This window comes from Triturus cristatus, chromosome 2_1, assembly GCF_964204655.1.
Source record: "Triturus cristatus chromosome 2_1, aTriCri1.1, whole genome shotgun sequence".
NCBI classification, from domain to species: domain Eukaryota; kingdom Metazoa; phylum Chordata; class Amphibia; order Caudata; family Salamandridae; genus Triturus; species Triturus cristatus.
Genome location: NC_140581.1, coordinates 785,876,402 through 785,898,692, shown reverse-complemented (window position 1 = coordinate 785,898,692; position 22,291 = coordinate 785,876,402). Strand labels below are relative to the sequence as shown.

Below are 22,291 nucleotides of genomic sequence, written 5' to 3'. Positions count from 1 at the left end.
GTCTTTATAATTGCCTGCAAGTCTGGTTACTTCACCCTTCATGCCACAGCCACATCAAAAATGCAAGAAACCAGGTGATTCCCTGGAATTGGCTAGATATTATTTGATCATATACTCCAGCACAGGCTCATCTACCTCATGTCAACTTAGTCCTGTCCAAAGCCATATCACTACACTATGTACATCCACTAACCTTTCTTTTGGAAATATGTACACCATATGTTGAAAGGTTGTCAATGAACTAGAAAGCCACCTTAAAAAGAAATAGGGAGAACTACATTGACCAAGCAGATATACAATTGACTAATCTTTCTCAGTCTCTGTAGAGCAAAATCTCTATACGCTTTCATGTAATGTAGCAATGAAGCATGGGTATGTCTCATTGGATGCCAGCTACGTTTACTACACTTATTGATAGCATTGATGGATCAACTTAATAATTCTTCTTCATTTAATACTTAATTGGCAGTCAGTGGATAGCTATGGTCACATGTAAATTAACTGTATCTGGATTGTGCCCTCGGTAAGAATGGCTTAATAAGCATAGTTAATAACCTACGGCCATATTTCACCCTTTCCACTTCCTTGAAACAAGACACCACCTTGATGCTTTTCTGACGTCTCTCAGCGAATGTATGACGGAATTCCACATGCGTTTTTCCTGCATGCCTTAGGAACTCATTAGCACACATTTGTTCTGCATGTGTTATTTTAACAACCTGCCTTAGGGGGGCGCCGGATACTGGAATAGTTTAATTTACTATTCCAAATCCTGTCTGCGCAACAGTAGGGAAGTAGTTGGACTTTAAATCCAACACCACTCCACCATTGCGCCCCCCCCAAAGCAAGTCGTTGTAATGACTTGCATGCAGAACAATTGTGTGCTAAAGACAGATTTGTTGTGCTACCAGCGTTGTGAAGGCACAGCATGAATCCGGCTTTGTCCTAAAGGACAGTATAGCTTTTTTCATACATTTTTTTGAAGAGACCAATTGATCCAACTGGGCCAGATCTTGACCCTTGTAGAAATTATCTGTTTATTAATTGCCTTAACTTGTGTATTCACGAAAGCGGCCTGCATTGCTGCTTTCCATTTTTAATATAATGCAAACTCTACAGCTTTCTTTGCAAGATGACAATATTAAAATCTAAGAATAAATGACGGTAAATGCTCTATTTTTTTCACTTTTAAGTAAAGATGATCTCAGAATGTGAAATCATATGTTGATTGGAAAGGCTATTATGCCTTCTGTAACAGATAGACCTTTTACAACCCACAGGCTTTGTTGTATATGGGAGGGATAACACAAAGTAGGACTGTTTTCCTTGAAGATATAAATGTCTTGCATCGAGTTTACCTCACAGATCATCCGTGCTTGCTAACTCTTTGCTATCCTACCAACTATGCGTGTTTGAAGGGGTGAAAGATGAAAGAGAAGGAGGGAATGTTGTTTTCTAATTTTTTTTTTTTTTTTTTTTTTTTTTTTTTTGAAACCGTTTATTGCAGTTTATAGAAGTTACAGGTATGGGCCTACAACCACACGGCCGGCCGCTAGAGCATCAAAAGCATATTACATACATACAGCAAAAAACTTTCTCAGCGGTGCACAGTAGGAAGACAGGAGTGATCAATGGTGCAGGCCTCACAGCTCCATGCCCACAGTACGGTTCCATTTTCTTAAAGCAAAACAACGTAAACAACCCACAACCGCAAGGCAACCCTCAATCCAAAGTGACAACACGTGCTCCATAAGTGGGGGATCCAAACCAGCAGAAAAATTCTGAAGAGGGGGACGGGAGTAGATCAGGGACTGGGGGACCGCGCGCCCGCGGCCAAGGGAGGGGCGCCATCTAGGGAGACGGAGCCGGCGAGGCCGCCGGTAGCAGCGGCGGCTCACAAATACCCCCGCGGTAGGCGTTCCAGGGGCCCCAGAGTTTCATCCACGCCCCAGGCTTACCCCTCGCCACATACACCACCTTTTCACGAAACATACACCAATCCATATGCTCTTTCCAGGCCGACACCGCAGGGGGGCTCTGGGATCCCCACAATTGGGCAATATCACGCTTGGCTATCATGTATCCCAGAGTCACCCACCGCGCCTGCGGGACCGAGTAGTCATTTGGTTCCCAGACATTCAGCAAGCATCTCCTCGCTTCAGGCAGCAGCGCGACACGCGTAACCATTCGTAGAACCTCATGCACACCACGCCAGAATCGCTCCACCTTCGGGCACTCCCACAGTATATGCATGAAAGTCGCCAACGCACCACAGCCACGCTTACACATTCCATCACCGGCAAAACCCATACGTAAAAGCCTCGGCCCCGTCACGTAGACCCGGTGAAGGATCTTGAGCTGCACGAAACGAAGGCGAGCCGGGATGGCCACCTCTTTCGGAGAGGCCACCGCGGAGATCCAATCCTCGTCGTCCAGCTCCAGCCCGTCGGCAACCCAAGCCTCGCGGAGACTAGTCAGCAGACACGATCTATCGTTAATCAATTTTTTGTATATGAGGGAGATCGTGCTGTCCGGGACATGGCCATCTAGCACTCTGTCCTCCAGGGGGGAAGACTCCGGAATGGATGCAACATCCGGGAAGACGGAGCCCAGCGCATGGCGGACCTGTAGGTACCGAAAGTACTCACTGCCCTGCAGCTGAAACTCCGCCTGCAGCGTCTCAAAGGTTTTGAATCCCCCCCTCGTCCAGAGATCTCCCACCGTGCTGATTCCGATCGTGTCCCACTTCTCGAAGCCCTTCGACGTCCACAGGGAGCCCAACCTCTCAGATGCATACAGCGGAGACGCTCGGGTCAAACGGTCCTTCCACCCCATAGCTGCATTAGCCGCGTGCCAGACACGCACCATGACACGCGTCGGTCCCGTCAAACGGGAGTCGGGCGCGCCAGAGTAGAGCGCTCGATTATAATCGCCACCGGGCAGAAGCGTCCTGTCCATCTCAAATGCCGGGTTCAAGGCGGGCCCGTAAAGGCCATGATTAATTGCAGCTAGTTGGGAGGCCCAGTAATACCGTTTGATGTCCGGGAGGGCGACCCCTCCATCGTACCACGGGAGCGTCAATTTAGCCAGAGCAATACGCGGCCTCCCGTCCCAGAACAGGCGCCGCTGGAGGCCCTCCACCTCGCGAAAGTAGCGTGCCGGGACCAGGTCCATGGTATTCTGGAGGGCGTAGAGGAAGCGCGGCAGGGACATCATTTTAAATAAGGCCGCTCGGCCGAGCGGCGAGAGCGGCAGACGCCGCCAGCGCACCACGTCCTCCCTCAGACGCTGGAGGGGGGGCAGCAAGTTCCGCTCATAGCGGGCCTCCGGGTCAAGAGTGATATATATACCCAGGTACCGGAAACCCTGGGAGGCAATCCGGATCGGACAGTCCCGTGGCAAGACCGGGGCCTCCCCGGAGAGCACATAGACACAGGATTTCGCCCAGTTGATGACCAGGCCTGAGTTGCGACCGAAGGAGCGCAAAACATCAACCAGGACGATCAGTGACTTGCGCGGGGAGGCCAGATACAAAAGGATATCGTCAGCATAGAGGGACACGCGGTCCTCATGCTCGGGGGTCCAGCGGAGACCACGGATAGAGGGGTGCCACCGCAACCACTCCGCCAGGGGCTCCATGGCCAGGGCGAACAGGAGAGGCGACAGGGGACAACCCTGTCGCGTGCCCCGCCCCAGCGCGAATGGGGCAGATACTCGCCCATTCACCACCACCTGCGCCAACGGGCCCGAATATAGCAATTTGACCCAGCTGACGAAACCCGGGCCGAACCCAAACTTCGCCAGCATCGCCCAAATATATGGCCATTCGAGCGTATCAAACGCCATGGTGGCGTCCAAGGACGCCAAGATGGCCGGCTCCCGCACAAATGGGACACGCGCGAGCACCCCGTGTAAGCGCCGCAGATTAAGCGCCGTGTTGCGGTGTGGTATAAAGCCCGATTGGTCTTGGTGGACCAAATCGCCCACCACGCCAACCAACCGGTTGGCCAACACCTTGGCGAGGATTTTGGGCTCCGCGTTCAGAAGCGAAATCGGCCTATAGGATGTGACCCGCTCACGGGGCTTCCCCTCCTTATGGATCACCACAATTGTAGCCAGACGCTGGTCCGGCGGGAGGGAGCCCTGCGAGTGGGCCGCAAGGAACATCGCGCGCAGGTGGGGCGCCAACACATCCGGGCGTAGCTTGTATAGCTCAATGGGAATACCATTGGGGCCCATGGCCTTGCCGGATGCAACCGAGCGAATAGCCGAGGCAATTTCGTCCGAGGTGGGCGGGGCATCCAGCGAATCCCTGTCCTCCACCGTAAGGGAGGGCAGTGCGATGTCCCGAAGCAAGGCATGGGAATCTTCCTCCGAGCAGGGAGAAACCGGGGAGTAGACTTCGCGGAAATAATCCGCGAAGCAGGAGACAATGGCTTCCGGCTCAGTGACGCACACACCATCCACGCTCTCAATCAAAGGCACCACGCGGCTCGCTCTTTCCCTCTTGTCCAACCACGCAATCAATTTGCCAGCCTTGTCACCCACATCATACAATCGCCCCTGCTGCTCTCTACTGAGGCCCCTGGCCGCCTCCGTGACGAGGGCCCGATAGGCCGCCTGCTTTAAGTGCAAAACATGCAACTTGGCGTCTGTTACCCCGCTCCCCAGGTCACCCTCCAGTTCTGCAATCTCGGCCTCAGCCCGGGTCACCTCCTCCCGCTCGCGCCGCCGGGCATTGGAAATAAAGGAGAGGGCCTCCCCTCTAAGAACCACCTTGAAAGCCTCCCACAGGGAGATGGCAGACGGGACCGACCCCACATTCTCATCGAAATAGCGCTGTAAGGATTTGATCAAGTCGGCACGAATGGTGGGGTCGCGCAAATACCATGCATTGATCGGGGCCACCCTGCCATCCCCCCTCGGGAAGACATCGAAATGCAACAACAATGGGGAGTGGTCTGAGATACCCCGTGCCAAATGGCGCACCTCCCCCACCCTCCCTGCCTGGGCCGCCGGGACAAGGATGTAATCAAGCCGCGAGAGGCTACCATGGGCCCCCGAGTGGAAGGTGTACTGCTGCAATACGGGATGCTTTAAGCGCCAGCAATCCACCAGGCCCAGCGTGTCTAAAAGGCCGGGCAGCCACGCCTGTGCCCGGGGGAGGTCCCTAGGGGGATGGCGATCCATAGACCCAGAGGCAACCGCATTAAAGTCCCCTCCAACCACCAACAGGCCACCCGGAAGTTCCAGAAGGAGGCGCCCCAGGTCCGCAAATGTAGTGGCTTGTAACCCAGGCGGGACGTACACTGATGTAAAGATAAACACTCTACCCTCCATTCGTCCCACCAGAACAGTGTAACGTCCCCTCTCATCATGGCGCACCTCGTCAATCTCCAACGGGAGCGAGTTCTTGACCATAATACCCACCCCCCGCGAGCCCGAAGTGAAGCCGGAGTGGGCCGCCAAACGATATCCCCGCCGATTCATTGCATGAAAGGTGTTACCTATAAGGTGTGTCTCCTGCAGGAAGACAACATCTGGAGAAATACGTTTTAAATACTGCAGGACCACACCACGCTTAATCCTATCCCCCAGGCCGTTAACATTCCATGACAACACAATCAAATCCCTACCCCCCATCATAAGTCAAAACAATCGGTCGCCCCCCACCGAGCATCTTAAAAACAACAAAACAGTTGCGGGTTTGCCTTGCGGTGCTAACAAACAACACACCCCCCCCACCCCCCGGTCCCAACAGAACTCCCCCCTCCCTGCACCCCTGCATGAGCCCAGACAGCCCCCCCAAAGTGCAGTGTGCCTGTCGCCCCATAGCTAAGTACTAACTAGTCCCCCCGAGGAGGAGGGAAGCCCCCAGCAGACCCCACCCGACCTCCATGGGAGGGGAACATACGAAAGCAATATATGGTAAAGGAACAATATCCAGAGCGAGGCCTATACAGTCACCCCTCAATTCTGATCCGGCGGGCCCTCCCCGCCAGCCGCGCCCCCCCCACCCCGATCTCCAGGCAAAGTATCTAACCAGTCCCCAGCCACCTCGGGCCGGTCGAAGAAGTGCGTACGGCCATCCACCTCCACCCTCAGCTTAGCCGGAAAGAGCATTGAGTACTTGAGGTTTAGGTCCCTTAGGCGACGTTTAATACCAAGAAAGCTCTGTCGCTGCTTCTGGACCGCCGGAGTAAAGTCTGGGTAGAAGTGCACATCCATGTTGTCCAGCCTGACCGGTCCCTGTTGCCTGGAGGTCTGGAGGATGGCGTCTCTGTCCCGGAAATTAAAAATCCGGGCAATAATAGGCCGCGGCGGGGCACCGGTCTTAGGGCGGCCCCCAGGGACCCGGTGGGCACGCTCCACCGCAAAAAGCTTACTCAGCCCCCGGGGCTGGAGATGGGTCAGGATCAGTTCTTCCACGAAGAGATCTGCCGCCTCCGCCTCTCGGCCCTCCGGCACACCAATAATGCGGACATTGTTCCTCCGGGCCCGACCCTCGGAATCCTCCAGTCGCCGGTCCATCAGGGCGCTCGCCTGGCCAAGCCGGCGCACCTCCTTCTGGAGGGCCACCACGTCCGTAGTGAGGCTCGTTGTGGTGTGGGCCAGGGAGTCAACTCGGTCGTTCGTTTTTGACAAGTCTGCCCTCACAAGGCCCACATCCACCAGGACCGAGTCAATTTTTTGCGCCAAGGTATCGAAACGCTGGTCCACTGAGGCCTTCATCTCTGCGATGGCGCCCATGACGTCCCGGAGGGTCAGATCCACCGGTTGGGCAGGCGCCTCCGTCGGGCCCACCAGGGATGACCGCGATGTCTCCGGAGAACCCTTCTGGAGCGTATAGCGATCCATACTATTGGCCTGGTGCGCCGTGCCACGGCGGGTTGTCTTCATCTTCGCCCGGTCGCCATCTTGTTTGGTGGACATGCTGGCCCTTCCACCGTCGTGTCAAGATCTCCAAACGGGCCGCCACACCAAATCACGGGTGTCAGGGGGGGGGCGGGGGCGACCACCGGGCCGCGGGTCAACCCACCGCCGGCGGGTCAGCCGGGCACCTGGACAAGGCAACACCACCGCACCCCGCTCCGCAGCCCGACCCCGCCTGAGGCAAGGAGGGCGCAAAAGCGAAAGTGAAAGTGCGGGGTACGCGAGTCGCCCAGCCCCGCTCGCCGCTGTTATTCACTTCGTCCCCGGATCGCCCCACTACTCCAATCCGGGGGGCCGGCGAGGAGAAGGCCGCAACCCTCAATCGATGCTCCCACCGGTGTTCGGGGTCCGATTCGAGCCCAAAAAACGGGTGGCGCCTCAGCTCGGGTTCACCGACACAGTCCCCTCAACAAGGACAGGATATCGCCAGGATTAATTCAGGAGGTCGCGGAGGTCCTCGGGAGCCTCGCACCTACGCGGCCATCTTGGTTGCGCGCTAGGCTCCTCCCCCTGTTTTCTAATTTTTAATGTGTGTGTGTGTATACATATATATGAAGCAGTCTCGTTTCAGACAAACAAACGAGAGTGGACCCAAGATAAGTGCTCGTTTTCTATTTTATTCCTTTAGAAATATCGCCATGACGCGTTTCGACAGCTCCCTGCCTTGATCACATATATATATATATATATTCACTGAAAAAACCATAGGTTTCACACATGTTATAGTTAGCTGGACATTTTACTCATAAAAAACCAATGAAATTCCCCCGTTATAGTTAGTGCAGGCAACTATAACTCACGCGACCGCAATCCTCTGCTGATGCTAATACTGTATTTAGACACTTATTTGCCCATGTCTTCTTCCATTAAATTTTAGCTATACATATATTACAAATATTTTTTTTTCATAAAGGCACATATGTCATCAGCAGAGGATTGCGGTCGCGTGAGTTATAGTTGCCTGCACTAACTATAACGGGGGAATTTCATTGGTTTTTTATGAGTAAAATGTCCAGCTAACTATAACATGTGTGAAACCTATGGTTTTTTCAGTGAATTTGCAAGGTTTTTTAAATGCTAATTCCTAACTATAACGTGTGTGAAACCTATGGTTTTTTCAGTGAATTTGTACGTTTTTTTAAATGCTAAGTTACTTCACGCCATTCGTGGCGTGTGCGCCCACTTAACGCAGTTCGTTCCGTGCACGCACGGTGCGCTTCGCGCACCGTGCGCGCACAGTGAGGACCCGGTGCGCATCGCGCACCGCGCGCCCACTTTACGCAGTTAGTGCTGTGCACGCACGATGGGCACGCGGTGCGCTACTCGCACTGCGTGCCCACATTACGCTGGATGGGCCATGTACGCACGATGCGCTTCGCGCACCGTCCGCACATGGAGGACATATTATGCGCTTTGTTGTGAAAGGTAATCTTTTAAATGTTCTATTACTAGATATCCCATGCACAAATGGTGCCCTGCAGGCACCGTTTGCACACGGGGTGGGGACAGTGTGGATATATTTATTTTTTTAAATTTTTTTACCGTACGCGTACGGTAAGCGTAATCGGCGTTTTTTCGAAAAAAAATTAAATTAAATTTTTTGCCTTGGGGGTACTTTGGGGACACCTTAATCAAGGCTAGGTGGTTAGGAGCTGTCTAAACAGCACCTTTACATGTTTTTTTACTTTGTTTTTCCTCCCCCCCTCAGAGTGCGAGAGAGAAAATGGCGGCCGCCGCTTCCTGGTTTCGACCGATTCGAATGTTTACTAAGATCTAACAGCCAATCAGAATCGCGCTCGCACACGGCACCGTACGCGTACGGTAAGCTTACCGTAAGCGCACGGTAAGCGCACCGTAAGCTGCCACAGATATATATATTGATTTAAATGCTATTTTCTCAGGATCTACTGAACAGATTTACACCAGACCTACAAAAGGCACTTCCTTGACCTGTAGACTACCTCTCTGCCAAATTTCAAGTAATTCTGTTCAGCCGTTCGGGCTGTAGCTGTTTCTAAAGGTCCTATGGAAAAATGCATGGGAAAAACACGTTTTGGGACCCCCCTTTTTTCTCAGCCCCCGCTTGACGAATCCCCCCGAGACTTTCAGGGTAGGAGCGGAGCGTAGCGCCCCATTAGTTTTGAAAATTTCGCGAGGATTCGTTGACCGGCGCCAAAGTTATTCCAAATAGAATGTTGCGGATTTCCTATGGTAAGAGGGTCCTAACTAGAACTACCTACTGGCGACCGCCAGTAGGTAATATATATATATATATATATATATATATATAATCTACTGGCGGTCGCCAGTAGATAGTTATAGTTAGGACTGTGTTTCCATAGGAAATCTCAGAATTCTATTTTGAATAACTTTGGCGCCGGTTGACGAATCTTCGCAAAATTTTCAAAACTAATGTGGCGCTCCGCTCAGCTCCTACCCTGAAGTCTCGGGGGGGATTCATCAAGCGGGGGCCTTGAAAAAAGGGGGGTCCCAAAACGCGTTTTCCCCATGCATTTTCCCATAGGACCTTTAGTCGAAGGTACAGCCCGAACGGCTGAACAGAATTACTTGAAATTTGGCATAGAGGTAGTCCTCAGGTCAGGCATGTGCCTTTTGCATATATGGAGTCAATCTGTTCTGTAGTTCCAGAGAAAATTGCATTAAAAAGCACATACATCTCTATAGCCGCACACCGTGCGCGCACCGTGCGTGCACCCTGACGTGCGCGAGCGTAATTCTGATTGGTTGTTACATGTCAGTCAACGTTCGAATCGGTCGAAATCAGGAAGTGTCGGCCGCCATTTTGTTTGTTTTCAGTGTGAGAGTGGAAAAGGAAGGTGGCGAACGTGAAAAGGGGGCAGGGTAGAGAGTTCCTGACCCCCTAGCCTTGGTCAGGGGGCCCCTGAAGGACCCCGAAGGCAGAAAAAAACATAAACATTTTTTTTTTTTTTAAATCGCGGGGACGTGCACGGTGAAAAACCATTAAATTAGTTGAGATAACTATAACTCGCGCGACCGCCACTCTATCACAAGGATGAAGTCATCAGTGATGTCATGAGTGATGCCACTGACCATGTCATGAATGATGTAATATGTGACGTCATGAGCAGAGGATTGCGGGCGCGCGAGTTATCGTTATCTCAACTAACTATAACGGGGGAATTTCATTGGTTTTTTACGAGTGAAATATCTACCTAACTATAACGTGTGAAACCTATGGTTTTTTAAGTGAATATGTGTGTGTATATATATATATATATATATATATATATATATATATATATATATATAATTACCTACTGGCAGTCGCCAGTAGGTAGTTCTAGTTAGGACCTATTTTCCATAGGAAATCCCCAACATTCTATTTGGAATAACGTTGGCGCCGATTGACGAATCTTCGCGAAATTTTCCAAACTTTTGACCAGCTCCGGTCCGCTCCAATCCTGAAAATTTCACGGTGATTTGTCAAGCGGGGTCCGAGAAAAAAGGGGGGTTCCAAAACACGTTTTCCCCATGTATTTTCCCGTAGGACCTGTTGACGCAGCTACAGCCCGGACTGCTGAACAGAATTACACCAAATTTGGCAAAGAGGTAGTCCTTAGTTAAGACTCGTGTCTTTTGCTTAAATGGTGAAAATCCGTTCAGTAGTTCCTGAGAAAATTGGAGTTAAAAAGATAGATATATTTAGGCGGAGCCTAACCACACATCTTATCGTGAGATCTGATTGGCTGTCAGTACTTCATCCAAGAAGTGTTGGTAGCCATCTTGGTACCAATATACATGATAGCACCTCATTAAAAAGCTTTGCAGTTAATAGAAGGTTTTAAGACTTTAGTTACATTATAAATCATTTGTTGATGGTACCATACTCATTTTAGGAATTGTGGTGTGTTCTAAGGTGATTTTACCATGTGAAAAAGCCGCCTGCTTGATATCATGAATCATGTTTGAGAGAAAACTATTTTCTCATTCTTTTCCCACTGAGGTTTGGAAGGTGATCTATAAGCTAAACTGAGAGCATATTTTCTGTAAATTCACATTATCTTTCTCAGTCATCTCAGTAAAACATGTACATCCAACAAAGGCAGAGCCTGTCAGTTGATTCCTTTGTGCTCTACTGCAGCTTCCCAGAGTGTTCTAAAGAACAACTAGAGCGCTAACAGTCCTAATTATGACAAACGTATTGCACACATGAAGCCATCTTGATTGGAATAAAGTGGTAACTCTTAAAACATTTAATATAAAAAGGAACAAAATGAGGCGGTTCATTTTGCCATAGAAAGTATGATTAGTGCGGCAGAAAGAAATTTAGGGCACTTTCTGAGTGACTTCTCAAATCCTCTTCTTCATAAAAAAATTCTGGCATGCAGACTGAAACATGCACTTTCAATACCAGCAGCAGACTTCCCTGGTGAGCAGTAGCTTTACTACAGTGATCTAATAAGCAACTAGAGTGCTAACATTCTGAAGTTATGGCAAATGTGTGACACATCTGAATGACTTCTTGATGGAATCAAAGTAAAAAACTGAAAGTATTTCCTACTTAGGAGACTGTAGTAAATGAGGAAATTAGGAAACTTCATAACAAATAAGTCTCCCAAAATGGCCACCAGAGAGAAAAGAGCCCAAATGTAGCCCAAATATCACCCAGATGAAGCCCAAGTATAGCCCAATGACAGAATGTCCCAGAGTGTTCTTAAGAACAACTAGAGCGCTTACTGTCTTACTTATGACAAAAGTATGGCACACCTGAAGCCATCTTGATTGGAATAAACTGGTAACACTTAAAACATTTAATTTAAAAAGGAAGACAATGAGGGGGTTAATTTTGCTATAGAAATTATGATTACTGCTGAAGAAAGAAAAATTAGGGCACATTTTGAGTGACTTCTCAAATCCTCTTCTATTTCATTAAAAAATTCTGATATGCAGACTGAAACATGCACTTTTAATACCAGCAGCAGACTTCCATGGTGAGCAGTAGCTTTACTACAGTGATCTAATGAGCAACTAGAGTGCTAACATTCAGAATTTATGGCAAATGTGTGACATATCTGAATACCTTCTTGATGGAATCAAAGTAAAAAACTGAAAGCACTTCCTACTGCAGTAAATGAGGAAATTGGGAAACTTCATAACAAATAAATCTCCCAAGATGGTCACCAGAGACAAAAGAGCCCACATGCCACACAAATATCACCCAGATGTAGCCCACATGTAGCCCAATGACAGAAGTGTGCAAAACACTTATTTTTTTGTGTATTTGCAGTTTTAGATAGTGCAGACTTGTCAGGTATTGGAGTGCTTTACATGAGCATTGGTTACATCACACAAGATCAAATTCAATTTGGTTGTAGACATGGGGAGATTAAGTGATTTGACCAGAATCACGGAATGTTGAGCTGAAGCAGAAACTCCAACCTGGTTTCCCAGTTGCAAAGTCTGCAGCTCTGGAAGTAACACCACATCCTCTCCCCTAGGTGCAACATTTAATCAAGTGGTCAACTGGGTAAAAAAACATAAAGATTACAAATAATTTAAAAGTTCTTTGTCGCTATTTGAAAACTCAGAAAATATGTCCTCATTTTAGTTTTTTAGACACTAACCATAATTTTGATGCAAATAAGACCCTCTCATATATGTAATTTCTAAAGGAAATGCTCTAGGTATTACAGTTTTGATTACATCAAGATGACGTCAGGCGTTCCACACTTTTGTAATAAATATAGAATGTTAGCAATCTAGTTGTTCATTGGGATACTGTTGAGAGGCAGAGACCAGGGGCACGGACTCTAAAAATTGAAGGCAGGTAGAAGAGTGCAGAGGCAACAATTTGACCACACTGGGCAGGCAGGCAGGAAGGGCAGTGGCAGCACAACAGACTATGGAGGGCAGTGGAAAGGGGGTCAGGGGCAACAAACCAACAATACAGGACTGGCAAGAGAGGCTGTGGCAATATAATAGACCATTGTGGGCAGAAGGAAGAGGCAGTGGTAGTACAACCATACATGCCAACAGACCCGTTTCAGCCAGGAAACGTCCAATGTTTTTAAGCTCAAATGGGCTTTATTTGATCTGTCTCCTGTCTACAATCTCCTCTTTTTCAATGTAACTCAAAGGGGAAAATCAATACCCCAGTTTTTTTTCAAAATCTCCCTCTTACCAAGTTCAAAATGTTCGCAAGTATGGTACATTGGATCATGTTCGGCAGGAGGAATTGGGGTAGGGACATGGACTCTGATAACAGAGGACAGGAGGGGCATGGAGAGGTGCACCAAACTGACCCTACAGGGCAGGCATCAGGGTTTGCAGCAGCACAATACACCACACAGGGCATGCGGGACGGGAGTGCAGCACAACAATCCATAGAAAGCAATAGGGAGGGGACAGGACCATGCACATGGACAACAGAGAACAGAGGGGCAAGAGGCAATGGTAGCTAGCTGACCATAATGGACAGACAGGAGAGAAAGCTGCAGCATAACAGACCATAAATGGCGGATGGACGGATCAGGGGCATTACAATGGAACAGACAAGCCAGGAGGGAGGGAATAGGGGTCTGCACATGGAAACAGAGGGCTGGGGGCAAGGGGGCAGGGCAGGAGCAGCAAGGTGACCATGGAGGTCAGGCAGGATGGGCACTAGAAACAAGACACACCATGGAGAGCAACAGTGAGACTATGATGACATACACACAGACCATGGAGGGAAGGTGGGAGGGGGTCAGGGGCAGCTAGCTGACCACACAGGGAAGGTGGGAGGGGCCATGGCAGCACAGAAGACCATGCATGGCATGCAGGAGGGTTAGTGGCAGCACTATGGCTATGATGGGCAAGAAGGAGGGTGCAGGGGCATGCACAAAGGACCATGGAGGATAGAAGGGAGGGTCAGGACCTGGGCATAGACAAGAGAGTTCAGGGGAAGGGGCCTCACAACAGACCGCGCGGGGCAGGCAGGAGGAGCAGTTGCAGCACAACAGACCAGGGAGGGCAAAAGGGTGTGGCAGTAAAATGGACCATGGAGGACAGGAGGAAGGGGATAGGGGCATGGCATGTGGACAGGCAGGGTGCAGGGTGGAGGTGGCAGGGACAGGTTACAGTCATCTGACAATGCTAGGCAGGTGAGAGGGGAGTGGCAGCTCAACAGAACACTCAGAGTAGATAGGAGTGGCAGGTCCATGGAACATGGTGGGCAAAAAGGATGGAGCAGGGGCATGCACAAAGACATCGGAGGGCAGGGGGAAGGAGAATAGGGGCAGCAAGCTAAGCACAGAGGCTAAGCAGGAGGTCAATGATGGGCCATAGAATTGGGCAATGGAGGGCAGGAGGAGTGCACTGGTACATCATGCTAAATGGAGGGCAGTGGCATATCAGACCATGCATGGCAGGAGGGAGGAGGCTAGTCCATGGATTCAGACAACAGAGGATAGGGAGGAGGTGGATGGGGCAAGCAAACTGTTCAGAGAAGGTGGGTATTAGGAACTTTATTGTTTTTAAAATGTGTCTGTGCGGACTACTTAAAATATGAACAAGTATGCAGCATAATCTCACTTTTAATCAGGAAGAAGAGGACATTTGTGACTGTGACTCTGGGCTCACTTGACAAACACCCCCTGACCCTCCACTCCCCATCACAAAATGTAATGCCCGTGAAAAGGGTAGGTGGACGCAGTGTTATATAGAACATAGTCCTGAGAGCACGATTGAAAATGAAAACTAGATATAGTATATGGTATAAACTATGCACCAAAAAGTGTGATATAAGATGATCCGGGCGTGAAATATAATATGCAATACATTGTGCGCAATGACAGATTCATTGGAGAGCGTGAGATAGCACAGGCACTAGCGCCTGCTATGCGTTATGTGCCTTGGAATGTAATATGCACATGGCAGTGTTGTGTAACCTAACTAGTCTCTAAAGTTGTAATATAAAATATGTGCCTGGGAGTGTAATGTTGCATATGCACTGTGACAAAGATATGGATCCCAGATTGTAATATGTATGGCATAGCGCTGTGCGTTATAACATAGGCATCGAGGAAGGCACGTTAGCTGGGGCAATATAACCCGTGCGAAGGCAAGTGTGGCATGACATATTCACGGGGTGGTGTTACAGTGCACATGGGCTAGAGAGTGTCATAGGATACGCACTAGCTGGTGGAATACAACACAGAGGTGTGTGGCACTCGGCGGTCACTGGTGGGTGTAACACAGCATTGGGCTCAGCCACGAGCACACTGTTACTCTCAAGTGAGGTTTGTCTCCTTTCCAGAGAGTAAAATAAAAAGTATTACACATCCGGCGGTGGATGTGTGTTTAATTAACCATGAGGGGGGTTTCTTGCATAGTTTGGTCGAGTTTTTGTCGAATCCCCTTTAAATGGCTTGGTATGGGTGTGTATTAAATGTGCCCGTCAATAGCTACCCATGTTTGTATAAATAAATGAAAAGGGTGTCTACTTGGAGAGTACCCACCGGCGGGGGCGCCAGGATTAGGCACGGTAGGGCATCAGACACGTCAGAGCTTCACTAGCGATGTAAATACATTCCACGTGGATTCATTGTATGCATAATCGCCTTTTAATGAATATCACGCAAATAGTCATGGTGATAAGTACATACGGTTTGTCCAGCATGTCCTAGGTGTTTCTATAAATATATATTTTTTTAAACAAAGGCCGGCCCCGGGGCCAAAAGTGGCCTGAGGAGGGGGGCAACGCAGCCCCCCTGCTAAAGAATAAAAAAAAAAAAAGAGGCCATGACCCGGGGGTTGGGGTCCCCGGGGCCGATTAAGGCCTTGGGAGGGCCAAATTTATTTTTTTCAACAAAAAAAATTAGGGTGCAGGCCCTGGGGGATGGGGTCCCTAGGGCCAATAAATTAGAAAACGTAGGGGGGCCACACAGCTCTCCTTCTTAAAAAAATAAAATAAATAAAAGACCGATATCGCGCCGGAGGCCAAGCCCCCTGCCTGGCCAGTTGTAAGTTGGGGAATTAATTCCCCTTCAATACTGAGGGTCCCTGAGGGCCAACTAGCCCAACAGGTATCTCCAGTATGAGCCAGGTAGCTGCGTTGCAGACAGGTGTTCTGAGGCCACGCCCCTTTTTACACCTCTATGCAACGCAGCTCTGTGGCGCTTACTGGAGGTACCTAGTGGGCTAGTTTGACCCTAGGGACCCTTAGGATTCAAGGGGACTTAATCTCTCAACTTAGAACGGCCACAGGGCGCATTTACACAGTGGTGAAGGGAGGAGACGGGCCTGAGGTGACTTGTGCAAACACGCCCTGTGGCGCATTTTAAGTTGGGGAAATAATTCCCTTTCAATCCTGAGGGACCCTGGGGGGCCAACTAGCCCACCAGGTGCTTCCAGTAAGCGCCACTGCTCTGCGTTGCAGAGAGGTGGTGCAGGCCGTGCCCCTATAACTCGCGTGCCAGCAATGCGCTGCTGTTATAGTTAGCTGAACTAACTATAACAGGGGAATTTCAATGGTTTTATACGAGTGAAAAGTCCAGCTAACTATAACACCCCTGAAACCTATGTTTTATTCAGTGAATTTCTAAGGTTTTTTTAAATGCTAATTCCTAACTATAACGTGCCTGAAACCTATGGTTTTTTCAGTGAATTTCAAAGGTTTTTTAAATGCTAATTTCTAACTATGCCTACAGAGATAGGACATGTGAAGAAAGAAGAAAAACGCACAAAAAAAGAAATGCAGAAAGAAGCAACAGAAGTCCTCAAAGACGAAGAAAAGTGCAGGAAGAAGGATAACGTGCAGAAAGAACAAACAGAAGAGCAGAAAGAAGCCTTGTTGCAAAATCATCCTGTACCCTCAACTTTTTCAGACGGATACTGGTGGTAACTGAGTCTGACTAACCAGTCCTAGAGCCAGTGCTATGTTAAAAGACACTCAGAATACAGTGAAAACACCTACATACACTAGGGAACACTATGCGTTGGGGTCCCCCTGTGATTAGCATGACCTCCTCTGTAAGCCCCTAGTATATAATAGGGCAGGGGATTAAAACTACCTCTTAAAACGCACCACAGGGTGTGTTTACACACGTCACCTCAGGCCCGGTCCCCTCCCTTCCTCACTGTGTAAACACGCCCTGTAGCCGTTTTAAGTTGGGAGATTAAGTCTCCTTGAATCCTGAGGGTCCCTAGGGTCCAACTAGACCACTAGGTACCTCCAGTAAGCGCCACAGAGCTGCGTTACAGAGAGATGTAAAAAGGGGCACGACCTAGACCACCTCTCTGCAACGCAGCGCAGTGGCGCTTACTGGAAGCACCTGGTGGGCTAGTTGGCCCCCAGGGTCCCTCAGGATTGAAAGGGAATTATTTCCCCAACTTAACACGCGCCACAGGGCGTGTTTGCACACGTCACCTCAGGCCCCGTCCCCTCCCTTCACCACTGTGTAACCGCGCCCTGTGGTGGTTCTAAGTTGAGAGATTAAGTCCCCTTGAATCCAAAGGGTCCCTAGGGTCAAACTAGCCCACTAGGTACCTCCAGTAAGAGCCACAGAGCTGCGTTGCATAGAGGTGTAAAAAGGAGCGTGGCCTCAGAACACCTGTCTGCAACGCAGCTCCCTGGCGCATACTGGAGATACCTGTTGGGCTAGTTGGCCCTCAGGCACCCTCAGTATTGAAGGGGGTTTAATTCCCCAACTTACAACTGGCCAGGGGGCGCGTTTGCAGAGTGCTGCAAGGAGGGGACGTGGCCTCCAGTGCGATGCCGGTCTTTTATTTAATTAATTTTTTTAAGAAGGAGGGCTGTGTGGCCCCCCTTCTTTTTCCAATTTATTGGCCCTGGGGACCCCATCCCCCCGGGCCTGCACCCTAATTTTTTTTTTTGAAAAAAATTTATTTGGCCCCCCCAAGGCCTTAATCGGCCCTGGGGACCCCAACCCCCGGTTCATGGCCTTTTTTTTATTTTTAATTCTTTAGGAGGGGGGCTGCGTTGCCCCCCTCCTCAGGCCACTTATGGCCACTTATCCCCCAGGGCCGGCCTTTGTTTTTTATTATTTAAAAAATATATATATTTATAGAAACACCTAGTACATGCTGGACAAACCGTATGTACCTATCACCATGACGATTTGCGTGATATTCATTAAAAGGCGACTATGCATACAATTAATCCACGTGGAATGTATTTACACCGCTAGTGAAGCTCTGACGTGTCTGACGCCCTACCGTGCCTAATCCCGGCCCCCCTCGCCGGTGGGTACTCTCCAAGTAGACACCCTTGTCGTTTATTTATACAAACATGGGTAGCTATTGACGGGCACATTTAATACACACGCACACCAAGCCATTCAAAGGGGATTCGACAAAAATTCGACCAAACTATGCAAGAAACCCCCCTCACGGTTAATAAAACACACATCCACCGCCGGATGTGTAATACTTTTTATTTTTGTCTCTGGAAAGGAGACAAACCTCACTTGAGAGTCACAGCATGCTCCTGGCTGACCCAATGCTGTGTTACACCCACCAGTGCCCGCCGAGTGCCACACACCTCTGTGTTGTATTCCACCAGCTAGTGCGTATGCTATGACACTCTCTAGCCCATGTGCACTGTAACACCACCCGTGAATATGTCATGCCACACTTGCCTTCGCACGGGTTATATTGCCCCATCTAACGTGCCTTCCTCGATGCCTATGTTATAACGCACAGCGCTATGCCATACATATTACAATCTGGGATCCATATCTTTGTCACAGTGCATATGCAACGTTACACTCCCCAGCACATATTTTATATTACAACTTTAGAGACTAGTTAGGTTACACAACACTGCCCTGTGCATATTGCACTCCAAGGTGCATATCGCATAGCACGCGCTAGTGCCTGTGCTACCTCGCGCTCTCCAATGAATCTGTCATTGCGCACAATGTATTGCCTATTGTATTTCACACCCTGGTTCATCTTATATCACACTTTTGGTGCATAGTTTATACCATATACTATATCTAGTTTTCATTTTCAATCGTGCTCTCAGGACTATGTTCTATATAACACTGTGTCCACCTACCCTTTTCACGGGCATTACATTTTGCGATGGGGGGTGGAGGGTCAGGGGGTGTTTCTGCCAAGTGAGCCCACTCGCCTCATTTCATTTCATTATGCTGCATACTTGTTCATATTTTAAGTAGTTCGCACAGACACACATTTTAAAAACAATAAAGTTCCTAATACCCACCTTCTCTGAACAGTTGGCGTGCTGCCCCATCCATCTCCTCCCTATCCTCTGTTGTCTGAATCCATGGACTAGCTTCCTCCCTCCTGACATGCATGGTCTGATGTGCTGCCACTGCCCTCCATTTAGCATGATGTACCAGTCCACTCCTCCTGCCCTCCATTGCCCAATTCTATGGCCCATCATTGACCTCCTGCTTAGCCTCTGTGCTTAGCTTGCTGCCCCTATTCTCCTTCCCCCTGCCCTCCGATGCCTTTGTGCATGCCCCTGCTCCATCCTTTTTGCCCACCATGTTCCATGGACCTGCCACTCCTATCTACTCTGAGTGTTCTGTTGAGCTGCCACTCCCCTCTCACCTGCCTAGCATTGTCAGATGACTGTAACCTGTCCCTGCCACCTCCACCCTGCACCCTGCCTGTCCACATGCCATGCCCCTATCCCCTTCCTCCTGTCCTCCATGGTCCATTTTACTGCCACACCCTTTTGCCCTCCCTGGTCTGTTGTGCTGCAACTGCTCCTCCTGCCTGCCCCGCGCGGTCTGTTGTGAGGCCCCTTCCCCTGAACTCTCTTGTCTATGCCCAGGTCCTGACCCTAACTTCTATCCTCCATGGTCCTTTGTGCTTGCCCCTGCACCCTCCATCTTGCCCATCATAGCCATTGTGCTGCCACTAACCCTCCTGCATGCCATGCATGGTCTTCTGTGCTGCCATGGCCCCTCCCATCTTCCCTGTGTGGTCAGCTAGCTGCCCCTGACCCCCTCCCACCTTCCCTCCATGGTCTGTGTGTATGCCATCATAGTCCCATTGTTGCTCTCCATGGTGTGTCTTGTTTCTAGTGCTCATCCTGCCTGACCGCCATGGTCATCTTGCTGCTCCTGCCCTGCCCCCATGCCCCCAGCCCTCTGTTTCCATGTGCAGACCCCTATTCCCTCCCTTCTGGCTTGTCTGTTCCATTGTAATGCCCCTGATCCATCCCTCCTGCCCTTTATGGTCTGTTATGCTGCAGCTTTCTCTCCTGTCTGTCCATTATGGTCAGCTAGCTACCATTGCCTCTTTCCCCTCTGTTCTCTGTTGTCCATGTGCATGGTCCTGTCCCCTCCCTATTGCTTTCTATGGATTGTTGTGCTGCACTCCCGTCCCGCATGCCCTGTGTGGTGTATTGTGCTGCTGCAAACCCTGATGCCTGCCCTGTAGGGTCAGTTTGGTGCATCTCTCCATGTCCCTCCTGACCTCTGTTATCCGAGTCCATGTCCCTACCCCAATTCCTCCTGCCTACAATGATCCAATGTACCATACTTGCGAACATTTTGAACTTGTTAAGAGGGAGATTTTGAAAAAAAACTGAGGTATTGATTTTCTCCTTTGAGTTACATTGAAGAAGAGGAGATTGTAGACAGGAGACAGATCAAATAAAGCCCATTTGAGCTTAAAAACAATGGACGTTTCCTGGCTGAAACGGGTCTGTTGGCATGTATGGTTGTACTACCACTGCCTCTTCCTTCTGCCCACAATGGTCTATTATATTGCCATAGCCTCTCTTGCCAGTCCTATATTGTTGGTTTGTTGCCCCTGCCCCCCTTTCCACTGCCCTCCATAGTCTGTTGTGCTGCCACTGCCCTTCCTGCCTGCCCAGTGTGGTCAAATTGTTGCCTCTGCACTCTCCTACCTGCCTTCAATTTTCAGAGTCCATGCCCCTGGCCTCTGCCTCTCAACAGTATCCCAATGAACAACTAGATTGCTAACATTCTATATTTATTACAAAAGTGTGGAACGCCTGACGTCATCTTGATGTAATCAAAACTGTAATACCTAGAGCATTTCCTTTAGAAATTACATATATGAGAGGGTCTTATTTGCATCAAAATTATGGTTAGTGCTCTAAAAAACTAAAATGAGGACATATTTTCTGAGTTTTCAAATAGCGACAAAGAACTTTTAAATTATTCGTAATCTTTGTTTTTTTATCCTGTTGACCACTTGATTAAATGTTGCACCTAGGGGAGAGGATGTGGTGTTACTTCCAGAGCTGCAGACTTTGCAACTGGGGAACCAGGTTGGAGCTTCTGCTTCAGCTCAACATTCTGTGATTCTGGTCAAATCACTTAATCTCCCCATGTCTACAACCAAAATGAATTTGATCTTGTGTGATGTAACCAATGCTCATGTAAAGCACTCTAATACCTGAAAAGTCTGCACTATATAAAACTGCAAATACACAAAAAATACGTGTTTTGCACACTTCTGTTATTGGGCTGCATGTGGGCTACATCTGGGTGATATTTGTGCTGCATTTGGGCTCTTTTGTCTCTGGTGGCCATCTTGGGAGATTTATTTGTTATGAAGTTTCCTAATTTCCTCATTTACTGCAGTCTGCTCAGTAGGAAATGCTTTCAGGTTTTTTACTTTGATTCCATCAAGAAGGTATTCAGATATGTCACACATTTGCCACAAATTCTGAATGTTAGCACTCTAGTTGCTCATTAGATCACTGTAGTAAAGCTACTGCTCACCACGGAAGTCTGCTGCTGGTATTAAAAGTGCATGTTTCAGTCTGCATATCAGAATTGTTTAATGAAATAGACGAGGATTTGAGAAGTCACTCAAAATGTGGCCTAAATTTTCTTTCTTCAGCACTAATCATAATTTCTATGGCAAAATGAACCCCCTCATTGTGTTCCTTTTTAAATTAAATGTTTTAAGTGTTACCAGTTTATTCCAATCAAGATGGCTTCAGGTGTGCCATACTTTTATCATAAGTAAGACAGTAAGCGCTCTAGTTGTTCTTAAGAACACTCTGGGACATTCTGTCATTGGGCTACATCTGGGTGATATTTGGGCTACATTTGGGATCTTTTGTCTCTGGTGGCCATCTTGGGAGATTTATTTGTTATGAAGTTTCCTAATTTCCTCATTTACTGCAGTCTCCTCAGTAGGAAATACTTTCAGTTTTTTATTTTGGTTCCATCAAGAAGGCATACAGATGTGTCACACATTTGCCATAAATTCTGAATGTTAGCACTCTAGTTGCTCATTAGATCACTGTAGTAAAGCTACTGCTCACCAGGGAAGTCTGCTGCTGGTATTCAAAGTGCATGTTTCAGTCTGCATGTCAGAATTTATTTATGAAATAGAAGAGGATTTGAAAAGTCAAAAT

The 22,291-nt window shown here is 48.8% G+C and overlaps 1 protein-coding gene across 12 annotated transcripts in view; it reads left to right on the top strand.

The window, feature by feature from the left end:
- The window catches only part of SYK (spleen associated tyrosine kinase), a 430,546-nt gene that overhangs the window by 193,726 nt on the left and 214,529 nt on the right, over window positions 1-22,291 (top strand). The window lies entirely within an intron of this gene.